This window comes from Branchiostoma lanceolatum, chromosome 1 (genome assembly GCF_035083965.1).
Source record: "Branchiostoma lanceolatum isolate klBraLanc5 chromosome 1, klBraLanc5.hap2, whole genome shotgun sequence".
Taxonomy (NCBI): Eukaryota; Metazoa; Chordata; class Leptocardii; order Amphioxiformes; family Branchiostomatidae; genus Branchiostoma; species Branchiostoma lanceolatum.
Window position 1 is genome coordinate 31,972,340 of NC_089722.1, and position 21,205 is coordinate 31,993,544.

General features: G+C 43.1%; 2 long non-coding RNA genes across 2 annotated transcripts; both read left to right on the forward strand.

The window, feature by feature from the left end:
• LOC136449145 (uncharacterized) lies at positions 1-2,189 on the forward strand. The gene is made up of 2 exons (XR_010757985.1): positions 1-113; positions 819-2,189. It is a non-coding gene; the product is annotated as an uncharacterized lncRNA (long non-coding RNA).
• A 14,240-nt stretch (positions 2,190-16,429) lies between these two features.
• On the forward strand, positions 16,430-20,458 carry LOC136449152 (uncharacterized). Its single transcript, XR_010757987.1, has 2 exons — positions 16,430-18,737; positions 19,038-20,458. It is a non-coding gene; the product is annotated as an uncharacterized lncRNA (long non-coding RNA).
• Positions 20,459-21,205: the final 747 nt, after the last annotated feature.

Genomic DNA, 21,205 nt, shown 5'->3' on the forward strand with positions numbered 1-21,205 from the left:
CAGGAAACGTGTCTTTCCGCAACGCCTCCTGTGGCAGCTGGTTCACCCAAGCCCTCACCAAGGTCTTCATGGCACGAGCAAAAGGGTTTACTATTATGTCCATGATGGGAGAGGTATTTCACTATTTGTCAACCAGCATTTTTTCACTCTCCCACACACTGCTCGGAGTCGTCTTGCGGTCTCTAAAAATATACAGAATGGTCGGTTTCGACTAAGCCAAACGTAGTGGCTTTCGGGGCCATTGCTACTACCCAGCTGTCAGCCAATCAGGGAATTGCCTAGAAAGTATCCTTTGGTATACCGGTACCAAACCGTATTATGGCAAGCTCTTTGGCTCAAAGGCCACTTAAGCTTATTCTGGCTGGTTCATATAGTCGGACCGGCCTTATGTATACTTAAAGTTAAGGCCGCGGGACTACTCTACGTGGGAGAATGCTTATTGTTTTCTATTCGTAAATTTATTAGCTTGCTTCATCGATATATATACACTGGGATCTTAGCTTTAAAATGAAATTTAGTTTTACATGTGTAGCTAAGAATCCTGTATTATGTTCCTCTTGTTTTGTTTCGTTGTTTACATCACGACGCCAGATTAGAATATGATTCATGATTTTTTTTACTTTTGAAACATTTACGAATTATGCCATCTTAATTGAACATAAAGAGATATTGCTATACAATGACTTTAGAATTGGTGCCACAACTAGTATACACATGTTCTTACTTGTGAAGAACATACCCAATTTCTTATGATTGATAATTTGCTATTGTAACTAGTACTGAGAGTTGCTGGCTTAAAATCAATCTTTTGTCTCTAGGTGAATCGTCTCGTTTCTGAGAACACAGCAAGCACAACGGATCCCGCATTCCACGGTGGGAAACAGGCATCAGAGTGTATCGACCGTCTGCGAAAGGAGTTGTACTTCTTCCCCGGCATAACAAAATAAACTCTAGCCGAATAAGTACTTTCACATATTTGAGTACGCATGTGCAGTGTCAAAGGTGAAAGCCCCTAAGACGTAGAAAAAAATCCGTCTGGGCATTGTTATGCAAATCAATACACTGGTCGAGAGGAGAACTGTTTACAAGCCAGGGGCCTTCACCTTTGGCACATGCGTACTCGAATGAGCCAAAGCGCTTATAGAGCGTTTTTACCTATTTTCCATATCAATGAAGCAGGCAAGTGCTGGCCGCCATGTTGGCGTCCCTTATTTGCATTTTAATGGATCGTAGCTCAATCGTACGCGGCATTCAACAACTTTAAAGTTTCTATGTATTCTGGTAATCTCTTCAGTGAGCCATAATTTCTTGATAGAGGTTACATGTGAGAGCTAGAAGATCGGTGGATGTCTGACAACACTTGAGCGACGATTCACCGAAATACAAATAGCTGTGTTCGCCTCCATGTTGCTAAAATGTGACCTGAGAACACTCTACAGGAAATCTTTCGACTTTCAAAGCTTTCTTTTTCCACATAATATCATCTCGGTGTGAGATATTAATGAATCAACTTTATTTTGGTTTGCGTTTTGGGTTCAGCCCTTCTCAGACATAAGCCAAAATACACTCACGTGGTTGCAAACAATCCGTCAAGTTTCAAGATGGTAAATGCTAATCATTACTTTAAAATGTTACAACTGTCGTTTGCCCAATGTCAAAGAAACAAAATGTCATATTTATCATGCACTTTACTTTAAGAGCCATTGCACGAGAGAGCCAGACAAGAGCTATTAGTTCGGAAGATCAAGCTGAAAATTATAACAATTGTGATTGTCCCTGATAATTCAGCTTTCAACAAAAGAGAAAAATGACCGAGATAGTTGCAACTAACCTTAACAGTCCCAATACAGTAACATGCTGACAATCGTCCAACACCACGTAAGTGTTGATTCGATATGCCATTCCATATATGCTGTCTGACTGTTTTAGCCATCATTGGATTATAGAGGTATATGAAATCAATACCTCTATGATCCAATGGTGGTTTATAGAGGTATTGATTATATAGTCCAAGTGGTAGATAATTTTCAACAACAATGTTAGTATCATCTTATTAACAAACACGAACGAATATGTGCCAAATATGAATTATTTTCTTTTATTGGGCATCGATCTGTTCATAATCCAACACATGGGACGAACCATTTCTTTTCGAGAGTGTCAAATATTAAACAATTCGCATCTCCGTTTGTATGTTGCTGTATGAGATCATGATCACATGAGATCACTTCTGTTGACAAAGTGAAAGCTTTAAGAATGTATCAGTGTAGCAATACTGCTTATCAGAGATAAAATTAGCGATGCATACTTTCAAAGTCAAGTTTCAAAAAAGATTAAGACATTGAAAAATTAAGACATCTTGTTTTTAACTCATGCGGCTTTCTTAGCTTTACATATTCGCATTAATCCGGGATTGCCGATTATGTAATTTGGTATCGCCTTACGTGTTTATTTATGGCCACGCATAGTTTTCAATGTTCATTTGTATTTTTTGATAAGAGGAAGAGAATTTTTGATAATGATCGTAGCGCTCCGAATCACTGCGGTCCCCGGTCACTGCACCAGCGGCGACTGTTTAAAGCAGCAGTCACACGTACCTATCGATATCATACACATAAAAGATAAAGCTTCTAGAAATATGGGTTTTCCACCGATGTGTGTTGAGTAGAAAGTACGAGAGACCAAGGATTCTGCTTGCCCGATGATAGAAAGATAATACAAAATGCATTAAAATCGCTGTGGCGGGAGTGTATTACACGTCTCAAGATCGTTTTCAAGTCGTCTCCAACTTGAGACCATTTCCAAGCCGTTTGCTAACCGGCGACACCAGTTGAGAACAGTGCAGTCAATGTGCACGTCAAGCGAACTTAGAACACACTATTTGAGCAATCAGGCGACAAGGCCGCATTACCCTCATCGCGCACTAGTACACAGTTACAGGAATCATTCGCCGGAAAGCCAACACTGCGGAAGAAAAAAAAAAGAAGAAGAACAAAAGTCACGATGAACGTTATTTTTGGAAAATATAAAACATTATACATAGCTATTGTGATATCCGAAAAATCTGGAGCCAAAATGGAGGAGAAAGTGTATTATTTGTGCCTTGTTTTCCGGGATTATTTCACGGAAGTTACCGACACATTACCGACAGATTACCGGGATCTAAGATTCAGCCGAACTGTTTGTATGAGCTTGAACCAGCAGCTACAACAACTGTCCGAACTATAGACACCAGGAGGGAAGGCTATCGAGACAATGTTATCAGAATGAGAGGAAAGGACAAAGCACAAAGTGACCAGAACGGGGACTGAAGATGGATTGGCAAAACTCAGGAATTTTGATGAGGAATGTAGCAAGATTTGGAGTCAGATACAGGCAACAGGACCAACCTCGTGTGACTGAGGGACTGAGGTGAGGTTTACTTTTATTAATTCCCTCAAAATGGAATATGTGCTTGACATCTCAATGTTTTAAGTTGCTGTGTAAAGATTTGTCAAGTTTTAGAATATGTGTACTTTTTGTGACAATTTGTGAGAAAGACACTTTCCAAGTTTCGTGTGACTTGAACGCTACAACACAAAAACTGGCAGATACTGTAATGTTTCTTATTTGTTCCCAGACAAGTCAGTGGCCAAAGACAGGACCTGAGAAAAGTAAGTTACAATGTTGCTAGTTCCTAAAAAGGTAAAAGGATTTCATGGTTTGTTGATTTTTGTTTAGAGGGAAGGGATATATCTAGACGTTGACTAAATTGATGTAAGAACTGACACAGCGCATGGTGAGGTCGGAAATCGGTCAGGAATACGTCGGCAATGTTATTTGAGAATTAGTCGGAAAATCGCAGTCTCGCTGCGGAAATTTGGTCGGGATTGGGTCGGTTGATGGTTTTGACATTGTTGATACATACAATACGTCATTACATAGCGACGTAGAGTAGGCCACAAATTAAAGATGTGCATTTATCAATCTTCATCTAACTAACATATACCTGTCTTTCCCCATACAGAACACAAATCTGCTGAGGGAAAACCTACACTGATCTACAGCTGTATTTTCTACCAGGACATCCGGCGCCCTTTAAGGACAACGCACATGCAAGTGTCGGAGCTGAAACACACATACTTCAGGGAGATGTTTTGGGATAAGTATTTCAATATGGTGTACTAATTCATAGCATGATTATGATACTAGGAAGATGATGGATTCTTCTGTTGAATCAACAAATGAATGAGTTTATGTAGTACATGCAGGGCTCAAAATACTGGGTGCATGTGCACCTGTGTGCACCCAAAATTGGAGCTGTGCACCTAATTTTTGACTGTGGGTCCACTGCGGCACCTAGATATTTTTGTACTCTATAGAATATTCTTGAAATGTAAGTATCAGAAAAAGCAATATAATCCTTTGTTGTACTTTATTTGATGTATTGCTTGGTTGAAATTTGAACTCTTGATAGAATTACAGGTGGTTCTTATAAGAGAGGCAGTAGTGTCAAACTTATATTTTGCTGACATTCAACTTTTTTTTATGTGGTGCACCCAAATTTTTTTCTGTGCGCCTAATATTTTTGGTTGGGTGCACCAGTGCACCTATTTCCAAAAATGAATTTCGAGCCCTGTATGCTCAGTAAATGATACTGAAGATTTTCTAGCATTGACTTTGAAACGTTTGTAGTGGACATCATACAGGTGTGCCTAAACAGTCCACAATCGGCCACAACTGATCACAACCAGGTCTAAGACTAGTATGCAGTGGATCTATTAACCCCTTGACATGGAAAGTGCAAACAAGACAGTAACTGCATGTATAAGACTGTACAGGAACAGATCAAACTGGTGGATGGATAATGTATAAACCATTACACAGGGGTAAGAACAAACAATATTGTTAGAGAATGCCACAGAGTCTGATATGGACAACCATATATCTTTTAAGAGGGTCTGCATGGGGGGGGGGGGGGGGGGGTCCTGGCAATGCTTAACGGTAAATTCAGGCCAGCAGATAACGCTTAACGGTAAATTCAGGTCGGCCAATAACGCTTAACGGTAAATTCAGCAGATTAGAACATGAGATACCCCTGAAGACGACCGGGTTGTTTGCCACTTGTCGTCCTGATCTTGTGGCAAGAGACCTAGTCTCTACCAGACTAACAACGCCAGGGTTTCACTTGCAGGCTAAACGGGCCAAATGTTATTTTCACTGTGGACTGACTCTACTGGCTAATTATTCCTTTTTCTGCCGAATTCTACGATTCATACGCCCGTAAGAGGGCCTGGTGGAGGCTACAAGAGACCTGTTACGCTATACATTCTTGCACGCCTGCTCCGAACCCTTTAAATTCGGCGGCAACAGGAAATTTCGTATTGTATTGGTGGGACGAAATGCTCATGATAGCGATGACGAGCACCGAAGGCGCGACGATAGTTTTGAAATTTTGACCCTGGAGCTCTGAAATGCTATTTCCTGCATTCTGAGGATTTTGCTGAAGAGTAAGCTAAGTTTTATGACATCTCTATTTGAAAAAAAAAAATACAGAAGAGTTTTAGCTTGATTTTTGAGGGGCTGCGACGGAGCTGCTACGTGCTCCCGGGGAAAATTCTTGACACCCTACCAACATATTTTGGCCGGAGCCGTGTGCTCCCTGGAGAAAATGTTGAAATCTTGACCCATTGAAACGCTATTTCCTGCGTAACGAGGAATTCCTCAATAATGCTTAACATTGAATTCAGGATGACAAATAACGCTTAACGAGGAATTAAAACGACCAGTAATGCTTCATGATAAATATATCGATAACGCTTAACGGTAAATTCAGGGCGGCCGGTAACGATGAATGTCGAATCAAAATCACTCGTAACGCTTAACGAAAAAAGGCATGCAGACCCTCTTATATATATATAATGCCTTATGTTATATATTACAACATAGTTTTACTCAATCAGTCGCCAGTGCTCCTACCTTTGGAGGCTTAAGTAGTACTAGTATAGGAGACAATCAAGAATATAATGTTTTTGGAGTTTTGTTTTTGTCTGTAAACAGGATACCTCTAGAAGTCATTGATGTATATGTATCTTTATGATGCTAGGTATGTTGGTAGATGTAGGCAAAATGAAGTAACGATTAGATCATCAGGGCCCCTGCCAGCTTTTCATGGTACTGCAGTAGACAAGTTTTCATATGCTATGTTCTGGACATGATGTGGTCATGATTTTTTAAAGGTAGATGATTGGGCTCATGAATAAGTGACATTGGTTCTGGCCCCCTAGCAGGTTTTCATTAACTGCAGGGGATACTATTGTTTGAGACTAAACGGAGATTGATGATTTGAAAGTTTTGTTTTTTTAGATACCTAAGTGATGATTCATAATAGATGCCAACTATTCAAAATCATGCTAATTTGCATAATTAAGTCTGCTTTCTTTCATGAAACAAACATGTGACGTATGTATGTGAAAAAGAGAACATTGATCAAAAAGAGACGAATATGTCAATCAAGCAAGTAAAAACTTCATTTACATAATGAATGTAAAATGTCATGATACCAATAGTGGGAATGATTTCAACGGCATTTCTGAGTACAATTAGTAAAAATGAACATCATTAGACATGTATCAAAAAAATCAGTTACATATGTAATGAAAGGATGCTAAATTAGCTTTGTTTGCTGAAATATGAGTTGCATAATTGGCCATTGTGTTATTTGGGCGCAAAAGACCATTGACCAATGTAATCTATGCAAATGAGGACCTTATTCACATAATGAGAAAACCTCAGCATACGTCAATTTGTGAAGGTCAACACCCGAAAGACGTCAGAAATGGCATGTTCATGAGATAAAGTCGGGGCTTCTTCTATCCCCTAGCCATACTTCATACAAGGGGTGTCTTGAGAAATGGAGAGCAAAGCATGGTACGTGCAAAATAAGCGACAGAGCTTACATAAACTCTCCAGGCGTACCGGCTGGTTTCCTATGACGGCATTGGTCTTGCCTAAAATGGAAGGCATTGCTAACAAGGATCCAGTTTTACCGCTACTGCCTAACACCCAAAAGACGTCAGACATGCCAAGTCAAATTGTCGGGGCTCCTTCTCGCCCCTAGTCAAACTTCATAAGGGGTGTCTTGAAAAATGGAGATCAAAGCATGGTACGTGCAAAATAAGTGACAGAGCTTACATAAACTCTCCAGGCGTACCGGCTGGTTTCCTATGACGGCATTGGTCTTGCCTAAAATGGAAGGCATTGCTAACAAGGATCCAGTTTCACCGCTACTGCCTAACACCCAAAAGACGTCAGACATGCCAAGTCAAATTGTCGGGGCTTCTTCTCGCCCCTAGTCAAACTTCATATAAAGGGTGTCTTGAGAAATGGAGATCAAAGCATGGTACGTGCAAAATAAGCGACAGAGCTTACATAGACTCTCCAGGCGTACCGGCTGGTTTCCTATGACGGCATTGGTCTTGCCTAAAATGGGAGGCATTGCTAACAAGGGACCAGTTTCACCGCTACTGCCTAACACCCGAAAGACGTCAGAAATGGCAAGTGAAATTGTCGGGGCTTCTTCTCGCCCCTAGTCATAAGTCATATATGGGGTGTCTTGAAAAATGGAGATCAAAGCATGGTACGTGCAAAATAAGCAAAAGAGCTTATAGATTCTCCAGGCATACCGGCTGGTTTCCTATGACGGCATTGGTCTTGCCTAAGATGGAAGGCATTGCTAACAAGGGACCAGTTTCACCGCTACTGCCTAACACCCGAAAGACGTCAGAAATGGCAAGTGAAATTGTCGGGGCTTCTTCCCGCCCCTAGCCATACTTCATATGAGGGGTGTCTTGAAAAAATGGAGATCAAAGCATGGTACGTGCAAAATAAGCGACAGAGCTTACATAGAATCTCCAGGCGTACCGGCTGGTTTCCTATGACGGCATTGGTCTCGCCTAAGATGGAAGGCATTGCTAACAAGGGACCAGTTTTACCGCTACAGCCTAACACCCGAAAGACGTCAGAATTGCCAAGTCAAATTCTCGGGGCTTCTTCTCGCCCCTAGTTAAACTTCATAAGGTGTGTCTTGAAAAATGGAGAGCGAAGCATGGTACGTGCAAAATAAGCAGAAGAGCTTACATGGACTCTCCAGGCGTACCGGCTGGTTTCCTATGACGGCATTGGTCTTGCCTAAGATGGAAGATATTGCTAACAAGGAGCCAGTTTCACCGCTACTGCCTAACACCCAAAAGACGTCAGAATTGCAATTCAAATTGTGTTGGGGCTTCCTCTCGCCCCTAGCCATACTTCATAAGGGGTGTCTTGAAAAATATGGAGATCAAAGCATGGTATGTGCAAAATAAGCAAAAGAGCTTACATAGAATCTCCAGGCATACCGGCTGGTTTCCTATGACGGCATTGGTCTCGCCTGAAATGGGAGGCATTGCTAACAGGGGACCAGTTTCACCGCTACTGCCTAACACCCGAAAGACGTCAGAATTGCAATTGAAATTGTGTTGGGGCTTCTTCTCGCCCCTAGCCATACTTCATAAGGGGTGTCTTGAAAAATATGGAGATCAAAGCATGGTATGTGCAAAATAAGCAAATGAGCTTACATAGAATCTCCAGGCATACCGGCTTCTCTCCTATGACGGCATTGGTCTCGCCTAAAATGGGAGGCATTGCTAACAAGTAACCAGTTTCACCGCTACTACCTAACACCCGAAAGACGTCAGAAATGGCAAGTCAAATGGTCAGGTCTGCCTACCTCCTTCCCCCTAGGATAGGACTCTGCGACATTTTCCGCACAGAAATTAACACTTTCGGCAGCAGGTGTCTTTGATTCCGGGCCGGTGGAGATAGGTGGGCCTACCTCCTTCCCCCTTGGATCGGACTCTGCGACATTCCCCGTGCAGAAACACTAACACACTAATGGCAGCAGGCGTCCTTGAATCCGGGCCGGTGGAGATAGGTGGGCCTACCTCCTTCCCCCTTGGATCGGACTCTGCGACATTCCCCGTGCAGAAACACTAACACACTAATGGCAGCAGGCGTCTTTGAATCCGGGCCGGTGGAGATAGGTGGGCCTACCTCCTTCCCCCTTGGATCGGACTCTGCGACATTCCCCGTGCAGAAACACTAACACACTAATGGCAGCAGGCGTCCTTGAATCCGGGCCGGTGGAGATAGGTGGGCCTACCTCCTTCCCCCTTGGATCGGACTCTGCGACATTCCCCACGCAGAAAAACTAACACACTAATGGCAGCAGGCGTCTTTGAATCCGGGCCGGTGGAGATAGGTGGGCCTACCTCCTTCCCCCTTGGATCGGACTCTGCGACATTCCCCACGCAGAAACACTAACACACTAATGGCAGCAGGCGTCTTTGAATCCGAGCCGGTGGAGATAGGTGGGCCTACCTCCTTCCCCCTTGGATCGGACTCTGCGACATTCCCCACGCAGAAACACTAACACACTAATGGCAGCAGGCGTCTTTGAATCCGGGCCGGTGGAGATAGGTGGGCCTACCTCCTTCCCCCTTGGATCGGACTCTGCGACATTCCCCACGCAGAAACACTAACACACTAACGGCAGCAGGCGTCTTTGAATCCGGGCCGGTGGAGATAGGTGGGCCTACCTCCTTCCCCCTTGGATCGGACTCTGCGACATTCCCCACGCAGAATCACTAACACACTAATGGCAGCAGGCGTCTTTGAATCCGGGCCGGTGGAGATAGGTGGGCCTACCTCCTTCCCCCCTGGATCGGACTCTGCGACATTTCCCGCTCAGTAACACTAACACACTAACGGCAGCAGGCGTCTTTGAATCCGGGCCGGTGGAGATAGGTGGGCCTACCTCCTTCCCCCTTGGATCGGACTCTGCGACATTTCCCGCTCAGAAACACTAACACACTAACGGCAGCAGGCGTCTTTGAATCCGGGCCGGTGGAGATAGGTGGGCCTACCTCCTTCCCCCTTGGATCGGACTCTGCGACATTTCCCGCTCAGAAACACTAACACACTAACGGCAGCAGGCGTCTTTGAATCCGGGCCGGTGGAGATAGGTGGGCCTACCTCCTTCCCCCTTGGATCGGACTCTGCAACATTCCCCGCGCAGAAACACTAACACACTAACGGCAGCAGGCGTCCTTGAATCCGGGCCGGTGGAGATAGGTTGGCCTACCTCCTTCCCCCTTGGATCGGACTCTGCGACATTTCCCGCTCAGTAACACTAACACACTAACGGCAGCAGGCGTCTTTGAATCCGGGCCGGTGGAGATAGGTGGGCCTACCTCCTTCCCCCTTGGATCGGCACAGCACGAAATCGAATATTTAAGCAAACTTTCCGAATGACGGAAACAAGAATTAAAGGTCGGAAAATATTTCAGCAGAGTTTACGGGGCCGTTAATGCCGCTGAAAGTAAGATTTGAGCTTTCCGCAACCTTTCCGCGTTCGTTAACATGAATTAAATGCAAAGTATATCTTTCCATCGACTTTAAGCATCCTTATATACATCGTATAGATGAAACATTATGGTACATGAGTAACCAATATATTCTCCAAGCATATAAATTCTCTCCTGGGGACTAATAGTGCCTCAATTTTCAAAATCTTGGAGAATAGCTGATATACCCGAAACGGTCTTCAATCTTTAAGATACACCCATTTGCAGTAAACACCGATCCCGCTTAAGTCATTTCTATTACAGTTTTTTTTTAAACAACGCACCATGCATGTGCACGCACATTGTACGTCTACTTTGTGGCAAAATTAGACATACAATCCATACCTATCTTCGTCGGAGTTGATCTTCTTTTATCCGTGTTTATGCTACAGCTTACAAAAAAACAGCAGCATATATTTTCTTAAGTATTTCCCCCCTTTTATGTTTAGGTAGAGAAAAGCTGTCGGAAAGCGGACGTTTTCCCTCGCAGTTATTTCTACCTTTCCGATATCCTTCCGTTACATATAGGCTCGGTTTACATAACCCACTCTTATGTTTAGGTAGAGAAAAGCTGCCTGAAAGCGGGCGTTTTCCCTCGCAGTTATTTCTACCTTTCCGATATCCTTCCGTTACATATACGTTCGGTTTACATAGAAGGGGGGAGACCTCCCCCCTTTTATGTTTAGGTAGAGAAAAGCTGTAGGAAAGCGGGCGTTGTTCCTCGTAGTTATTCCTACCTTTCAGATTTTCTTCCGTTACATATAGGTTCGGTTTACATAGAAGGGGGGAGACCTCCCCCCTTTTATGTTTAGGTAGAGAAATGCTGTCGGAAAGCGGACGTTTTCCCTCGCAGTTATTTCTAACTTTCCGATATTCTTCCGTTACATATAGGCTCGGTTTTCGTAACCCCCTTTTATGTTTAGGTAGAGAAAAGCTGTCGGAAAGCGGACGTTTATCCTCGCAGTTATTTTTACCTTTCCAATATCCTTCCGTTACCTTTAGGCTCGGTTTACATAGAAGGGGGAGACCTCCCCCCTTTTACGTTAAGGTGAAGAAAAGTTGTCGGAAAGCGGGCGTTTTCCCTCGCAGTTATTTCTACCTTTCCGATATTCTTCCGCTACATATAGGCTCGGTTTGCGTAACCCACTCTTATGTTTAGGTAGAGAACAACTACCGGAAAGCGGGCGTTTTCCCTCGCAGTTATTTCTACCTTTCCGATATTCTTCCGCTACATTAACGTTCGGTTTGCGTAACCTACTCTTATGTTTAGGTAGAGAAAAGCTGCCGGAAAGCGGGCGTTTTCCCTCGCAGTAATTTCTACCTTTCCGAAATCCTTCCGTTACATATATGTTCAGTTTGCATAGAAGGGGGGAGACATCCCCCCTTTTATGTTTAGGTAGAGAAAAGCTGTCGGAAAGCGGGCTTTTTCCCTCGCAGTTATTTCTACCTTTCCGATATCCTTCCGTTACATATAGGTTCGGTTTGCAAAGAAGGGGGGAGACCTCCCCCCTTTTATGTTTAGGTAGAGAAAAGCTGACGGAAAGCGGGCGTTTATCCTCGCAGTAATTTCTACCTTTCCGATATCCTTCCGTTACATATACGTTCGGTTTACATAGAAGGGGGGAGACCTCCCCCCTTTTATGTTTAGGTAGAGAAAAGCTGCCAGAAAGCGAGCGTTTTCCCTCGCAGTTATTTCTACCTTTCCGATATTCTTCCGTTACATATATGTTCGGTTTACATAGAAGGGGGGAGACCTCCCCCCTTTTATGTTTAGGTAGAGAAATGCTGTCGGAAAGCGGGCGTTTTCCCTCGCAGTTATTTCTACCTTTCCGATATTCTTCCGCTACATATAGGCTCGGTTTGCATAGAAGGGGGGAGACCTCCCCCCTTTTATGTTTAGGTAGAGAAAAGCTGACGGAAAGCGGGCGCTTATCCTCCCAGTAATTTCTACCTTTCCGATATCATTCCGTTACCTTTAGCCTTGGTTTACATAGAATGGGGGAGACCTCCCCCCTCTTATCTTTAGGTAGAGAAAAGCTGCCTGAAAGCGAGCGTTTTCCCTCGCAGTTATTTCTACCTTTCCGATATTCTTCCGTTACATATAGGTTTGGTCTACATAGAAGGGGGGGGACCTCCCCCGTTTAATGTTTAGGTAGAGAAATGCCGTCGGAAAGCGGGCGTTTTCCCTCGCAGTTATTTCTTACCTGTCCGATATTCTTCCGTTACATATAGGCTCGGTTTTCGTAACCCCCTTTTATGTTTAGGTAGAGAAAAGCTGTCGGAAAGCGGACGTTTTCCCTCGCAGTTATTTCTACCTTTCCGATATCCTTCCATTACATATAGGCCCAGTTTACATAACCCACTCTTATGTTTAGGTAGAGAAAAGCTGTTGGAAAGCGGGCGTTTTCCCTCGCCGTTATTTCTATCTTTCCGATATCATTCCGTTACATATAGGCACAGTTTACATAACCCACTCTTATGTTTAGTTAGAGAAAAGCTGTCGGAAAGCGAGCGTTTATCTTCGCCGTTATTTTAACCTTCCCGATATCCTTCTGTTATGTTCAGGCTGGGTTGACTGTGCTCTCAGTTTTAGAAAACAACGCGGAACATTGAGCTAACGACTCCCTCGGATTATAATCTATAGGTCGGTGGGCATACTGTCTTTGGCCGCCGCACAAATTGGCTCAGTCCCCGGATTGAGACCGCGCCGCCGGCACGTTTTGGCAGATTTGTGTATTTATTTAGAAAGATCACCGCTAACAGTATTTTCTATTGTCGCTCGCGTCAGTTGTTGTGTTCGGGGCAAAAGCGAAACGCAAGGACGTCTGCTTTTCAATTGCAAATTTATACAGTGTGAAGTCGTAAACAAGCTGGGGCGGTACGTTGAGATGGTAATGCAACATCTCCATATTTACTAGTGGAATGCCATGTGACAGGGCATAACCCAATCAGAGAAAAGGGTGGCTTTTTCAAATTAACCGTATATCCCAGAGACAGTTATTTTTTTTACAGCGAAGACAGCTCATGAAGGAAGTTTGAACTCAGTCGTTTCAACCCACAAGTTATGGCCACAACGTTGTTCTTACCACCCGGAACCCGGACGGAAAAACGTAAAGCTGGGACAAGGACACCAGTCTGTACAACTTGGTGAAACCAATTGCAAGGAGGTTTCATAGGATTATACTACGTGGGTGAAACCAAGGAGGGTGGAGATGCTGAACGGAGCATGCGGGCACGCGATTCGGGACTTTGTTGTATCTCCAAACCCACCTGGTACCAGTGGAGACAACGGTCACCAAGTAAACAACGGCGTGAGTTAGCCTCCAACCAGGCCCAATGGATTGCAAAGACCGTATCCAACTGGAAGAAGGAGCTTGTATGTATAGAAATCCAAGTACTTTCTCTGCCAGTTTGATACGGTCTTGATGAAACCTATAGATCTGTTTGGAGATTAGCGTGAGTGAAATCGGAACCTGTCTACCTGTCTTGATAGGAACTATCCCTGTCGTCTCGCCTAACACTGGGACCGGAATCGTGGACTTGGAAATGTCGCAAAATGGTGAAGGGAGAATCTACCGACAATGTGAGATTGATCCCTCGTTGACCGCGTCAAGTACAAGTTAGAATATGACGACCGATGACGAAACCGCAAGTACCTAGTAAGTGTTATCAACCCAGAATGATTGTACTGTTACAATTCACTCTATTTGGCCCATTTCTACTATTTTCCTAGCGATCCGCGGAGCCTGGTAAAGGCTAATAAGACACGAGAGGGAAGAAAAGTTAGACGTAAGGTTAGTTAGTGTTAGGTGTTACGTTCTGGTGTCGATGTTATAGTTAGCTAGTGTTAAAAATTGGAAGCGCATTGTAATAGTTAATAGTTGGGGTAAGGAATAGCCTGAATAGTTTATTAATGATAAGGTGACGTTTTTTTAATGAAACTAGCTGTCCATGTAAGAAATCATTTATTCCATTTTGTATGTGTATATTTGTAAAGGTGGGGAGGGGTCTCGCTATAATGGCGTAAAAAGTTTTTGTGCAGTATTATCATCTTTGAAATAAATTGTTCTAAACTTTTATCGGCCCTGTTGCCTTTCATATTCATATTTACCTGTCTATGTAAGGGTTCGGAATGTTTAAGCCATCCGTAGCAAGTTAAGTCGTCGTAAAGGATTAAATTAGATACTGTGTAATGAAAAGGAAACTTATTGTAGAGACTCCGTTTTAGCACGTTAAGCTCATGTTTTTAGCACGTTTAGCTCGCAGGGGTTCATCTTAATCAGGAAAGAGGGGCGCTGCACCCTCTTGTTTCAGCCCAGCATCCCCTTGTCAAATTCAGATTTTAGCTTAATATGAGCATAAAGCCTTCACTCAGCAATCAATTCATCCATAAATACATAGAATTCTCTCCCTCGCATGTGTGTGCTCCCTCTTGTTAAATTTTTCTAGAAAAACCCCTGGCTCGTGTTTTTAGCACGTTAAGCTCATAAAAAGGCTACAGAAAACACCAGGAAAGGTGTAGCTTTAGGTAGTCGTTTAGGCTGCGTGAACGGCACATAAACGTAGGAAATCGTGACGGAAATAGATTATAAAGATGGACGAAAGATTACGGAAATGTCTCAAGAAACTTACACTTTCCGTGTTGGATCTTCCGTAAAGGTACGGAAAGATTGTCCATAACGACGCCTTTACGCCTTGCAGATACAACGTTTGTAGCACGTTAAGGTCTTAAAAAGGTCACGGAAAGCCCGAGGAAAGGTACAGCTTTAGGTAACCTTTCAAGCTTTGTGAACGGCACATAAACGTAAGGAGAATCGTGACGGAAATGGGTGATAAAGATGGACGAAAGGGTACGGAAAGGTCTCAAGAAACTTACACTTTCCGTGTTGGAACGTACGGAAAAATTGTCCTTAACGACGCCTTTACGCGTCAAAAAGTCACGTAAATACACGTGAAGAAGTGCAGAAACGTACCTGAACGTACGGAAAGATTGTCCATAACGACGCCTTTACGCCTTGCAGATACCACGCTTGTAGCACGTTAAGGTCGCAAAAAGGTCACGGAAATACCGAGGAAAGGTATACCTTTAAGTAACCTTTCAAGCTGTGTGAACGGCACATAAACGCAGGGAGAATCGTGGCGGAAATGAATGATAAAGATGGACGAAAGGGTACGGAAAGGTATCAAGAAACTTACACTTTCCGTGTTGGAACGTACGGAAAAATTGTCCTTAACGACGCTTTTACGCGTCGAAAAGTCGCGTAAATACACGTGAAGAAGTGCAGAAACGTACCTAAACGTACTTCCGGAAAGGGCACCTTATATGCAAAATTTAAGCAGACGTACAGGGGTCGTTAAGTTGCGGAAATAGTGAATAAACGTCACGTTTACGCTGCGTTTAAGTATGCTTAAATACCAGATTTCGTGCCGTGCGGACTCTGCGACATTTCCCGCTCAGAAACACTAACACACTAACGGCAGCAGGCGTCTTTGAATCCGGGCCGGTGGAGATAGGTTGGCCTACCTCCTTCCCCCTTGGATCGGACTCTGCGACATTTCCCGCGCAGAAACACTAACACACTAACGGCAGCAGGCGTCCTTGAATCCGGGCCGGTGGAGATAGGTTGGCCTACCTCCTTCCCCCTTGGATCGGACTCTGCGACATTTCCCGCTCAGTAACACTAACACACTAACGGCAGCAGGCGTCTTTGAATCCGGGCCGGTGGAGATAGGTGGGCCTACCTCCTTCCCCCTTGGATCGGACTCTGCGACATTCCCCACGCAGAATCACTAACACACTAATGGCAGCAGGCGTCTTTGAATCCGGGCCGGTGGAGATAGGTGGGCCTACCTCCTTCCCCCTTGGATCGGACTCTGCGACATTCCCCACGCAGAAACACTAACACACTAACGGCAGCAGGCGTCTTTGAATCCGGGCCGGTGGAGATAGGTTGGCCTACCTCCTTCCCCCTTGGATCGGACTCTGCGACATTTCCCGCTCAGAAACACTAACACACTAATGGCAGCAGGCGTCTTTGAATCCGGGCCGGTGGAGATAGGTGGGCCTACCTCCTTCCCCCTTGGATCGGACTCTGCAACATTCCCCGCGCAGAAACACTAACACACTAACGGCAGCAGGCGTCTTTGAATCCGGGCCGGTGGAGATAGGTGGGCCTACCTCCTTCCCCCTTGGATCGGACTCTGCGACATTTCCCGCTCAGAAACACTAACACACTAACGGCAGCAGGCGTCTTTGAATCCGGGCCGGTGGAGATAGGTGGGCCTACCTCCTTCCCCCTTGGATCGGACTCTGCGACATTCCCCACGCAGAAATTAACACTTTCGGCAGCAGGCGTCTTTGAATCCGGGCTGGTGGAGATTGTGCGACAGTTGTAACTGGTACAATATATGGCAACGTATGCACATAAAAGTTGAACTTTTGCAAATAGTTAACAAGTACAAAGAAGTAGTCTAATCTATAACTAACAGTAGAAATAATTTATAGAATAATGAACATGCCAATGCTCTAAAACAGTATGTTGGGACCAGTATGCTCTGTCAGGCATGTCTCATTTTTGTTCTGTATATAAGGGGTGTCTTGAAAAATGGAGATCAAAGCACGGTACGTGCAAAATAAGCGACAGAGCTTACATAGATTCTCCTGGCATACCGGCTGGTTTCCTATGACGGCATTGGTCTCGCCTGAGATGGGAGACGTTGCTAACAAGGGACCAGTTTCACCGCTACTGCCTTACACCCGAAAGACGTCAGAAATGGCATGTTCATGAGATAAGGGCAAATTGTCGAGGCTTCTTCTCACCCCAAGTCAGACGACAGATGCACGTATAAAACTCTTATTATTTACCACTAACTTAAATTTCTTATCAATGATTCATTCATTTGCATGATTGATATCTATCGATAGACCTCTTTTTCTTAGTAACATTTTCCTTATGTTTGAAAATCCTATCTTAGTATGTGGCGGATTAATGAAATTTCCTCATTGATTATGCAGATTAGCTTCTGATTTTCATAACTAATATCTTACTGTTTCAATCATCGCTTTAGCTATCTAAATTCCTAAACAACCAAAACCAGAGACTTGTTTTGCATTGACCACCCACTAGCACTGCTTGACATATGTTAACCTAAATTCCAGTACCCCGGCTGTTATGATAACTGAAAGTTGCATGTCACAGTGTGCACAGTGGCAGTAGACCACTTGTACCTCTGATTCAATTATTATGTAGAATAGGTCCTTATTTTCATAACATCTCAATATGATAATCACCATCCAAGGTACTTGTGTTTGAAAAAAAAGTGTAAAGCCCTCGACCTCCTTCCAAAAGTTCGAACAAAAAGACACACTGCAGTTCCAAACTAGCCTGTCCTTGGTGCTGAATAACACACCTGTCAGACATACAACCACACCTGCTCTTGGTGCTAAACACAACATCTGTCAGACATTCAACCACACCTGTCCTCGGTGCTGAGCACCACAGTTGTCAGACCTACAACCACTCCTGTCCTTGGTGCAGAACACCACATCTGTCAAACATACATCCACACCTGTCCTTGGTGCTGAACACCAAAGCTGTCAGACATACAACCACACCTGTCCTTGGTGCTGAAAACCACAGCTGTCAGACATGCAACTACTCCTGTCATTTGTGCAGAACATCAAAGCTGTCAGACATACAACCACACCTGTCCTTGGTTCTGAACACCAAAGCTGTCAGACATAAACCACACCACCTTGGTCCTGAACACCACACCTGTCAGACATACAACCACACCTGTCCTTGGTGCTGAACACCACAGCTGTCATATATAAAACACACCTGTCCTTGGTGCTGAACTCCACATGTGTCATACATATAACCACCTGTACTTGGTACTGAACACAACATCTGTCATACATACAACCATACCTGTCCTTGGTACTGAACGCCAGATCTGTCATACATACAACCACATCCGTCCCTGGTGCTGAACACCACAGACACAAAAAGTTGAAAAACACAACTGTTTATCCTGCTGAAGTAGATAAACCGTTTGTTTTTTGGATTAACCTCATCTCGAAGATATTGATAACTACACAACCCTTGAATTGTTTTATATAACATTTAGTATTTAATAACCAGTGACTTTTTCTTCTACAGGAAGACTACAAAACGCTGCCCCTTAACACACATGCTGTCAACCTTAAACTGTGCCTGAACAACACCACACCAAATTCAGATGTAAAACTGCAGGACTGATGCTATGGACACCATTTGCAATTAGCAATCATTTTAAATTTGGAACGATCTAGGGGTAAGGATGCATGAATTGCCCACGAATACCTTGGTATGGTTCTTTAAGATGCAATTAAGATGCATTAGTCCAGGAGGAGAAACCTGAAAAAAATGCTTGTGGTCTCGTAGCGCACCCTGTATATATTTAGTCCACTGTCATAGAATGATAGCTTAATGTATCTTTTTCATTTTAAGTATGTTGTTATATGGTCTCGTTGAAACATGGTTCTAGGACTCTTTATGCAAATGCAATGCAAATTAGGTAATTGTGCCATGAATTTATTAAGAAAACTTTTCTCATTTTCTTTGCCTCTTCTAGAATTCTCCTCCTGGACTACAAGGCACAGTGGAGGAAGATGAAGAAAGACTGAATGCAGCCGCAGGACGTTTCCACGACTGTCGATGCAGAAACCAGTGGATGACGATAATGCTTTCAATTTGTTGTGGCTTATGTCATGTCCGGATGCAATTTCTTTGTACATAGGCCAATATATATCTACCTCTTTTCTCAAAAGAAATCGTATCATCTCTGACACAGCCACAGGCAATTGATGTAAACTTTGTTTCCTGTGTATTATCATGCAATCCATGTTCCAAATACATACACTGTATCACGCATATTGGATAGCATAGTGTTTAGTCTTGTAAAACTCGTCAACATTGTTATAGGGAAAGCATATATGTCTTGATATTTAGTACTGCTTAAAGGGCAAAAGACACAAAAAATTTCTTGTTATCTGAAATAGGAGTAGCATCATTGAAGGAATATAAACGTTTCGAACAAATACACACCCTTCTGATGTTATCTAACATTTAACCATCAGAAACCATACTTCCATGGATCCAGCTCTTTATTAAAGCAATCCTGGGCGTAAGAAAAAATGCCAGCAACCTTGCCACAAGAGCAGAGCTTGGTAGATATCCCCTCTGGATTGAAGTGTATACTAGAATCTATTCATACTATAAAAGATTAGTTAGAGAAATGCCGAAAGATAGCTTACAATTTGAAGCTTTTTTAGTACAGCAGGACCTACATAGGAGAAAGATACCATGCTGGCTTTCAAATATTAGTAAAATCTTGGAGGAGTCAGGCTTTGCCTACCTTTTACTTAACAAAGACCGAAACACGCTATCCGCTCAATCTGAACTAAAACAGAGGCTGAAAGACAACTTTCTTCAACATTTCTACTCACAACTTAATTCTTATGGTGAAAAAGGGAAGAATGGAAACAAATTGAGAACTTACAAAAAATACAAGATTACGTATGAAAAAGAAAAATATCTAGATATACAAAATTCTAACTATCGCCGAGCCATGACTAAACTAAGGATCAGCGATCATCCATTGCAAATTGAAGTTGGTAGGTACAACCAGACTCCACCAAATAACAGAATGTGTACTTTCTGTGACAACGATTGTATAGAAGATGAAATACATTTTATCTTAGAATGCTCACTATACGCAGACATGCGCAGATCCCTTGTAAGTCCCATAAGACTAGACAAAAAATATACGCATCTTAAAAATAACGAGCTATTCACATGTATCATGTCATCTAAAAACGACGATATAATTGGAAAACTATGTGAATTTGTGTACAAATGTTTCAAGAAGAGAGAAGAGACTCTGTAGATTTAGATGGAATAGATCACAATGTTCCATTTCTTTTACTTTATGTTACCTAATGCATTTAGCCCATGCTGGGCATGAATATGCAATAAAGTTCATTGTCATTGTCATTGTCATTTATTCTTATCTGATCTTCCCACCAGGTGATTACATTAATCAGTGACTAATACCTGCTCATGACGTCACAATGAACACGGCAGCCGGTTCGGAACCTTACTCAACGGCTTGCGAAAAACATTATTTAATGAGCAAACACTGATTATCGTGATAACACATTTAATTAAAGGACATAACAATATCTATTTCGTTTTCTTGTAAAAACAACGTTCTTTCCGAGCCGTTGTGCAAAGTTACAAATTGGCTGCTATTTTTTTTGCGACGTCATGAGCAGGTAAGTCACTGATTAATGCAGTTACATGTACCTGGTGGGAAGAATCAAAAGCTGGGGGTATGATGTTTTCATGGTTCGATGTTCAATAACATCCGAAGTGTGAATATGTTGTGAAAATTTCTATGTTATTAAACAATAGTATAATGTTTTATGTAATTTCAGGAAATTCTTAATGTTGATGTCATTGGTGTCTTATGCCCTTTAAGACCTTGCCATTACCTGTTACATTTGTTGTGCAATAAAGTTTAATTGATTGATTGATTGATTGATTGATTGATTGATTCAGTTTATTCAGAAAAGCAGTCAGCTCGCAGTCGGTATAAAAACAAACTGGATATCGCTGATTTTACAACTTGTGAATACAGAAATATATGTACAAACATTGATAAACAATTACAATACATGCCACCGAAAAACCTAAAACAAAGTTGTACGTAATGCCTTACAGAGAACGCCGAAAGTAAGG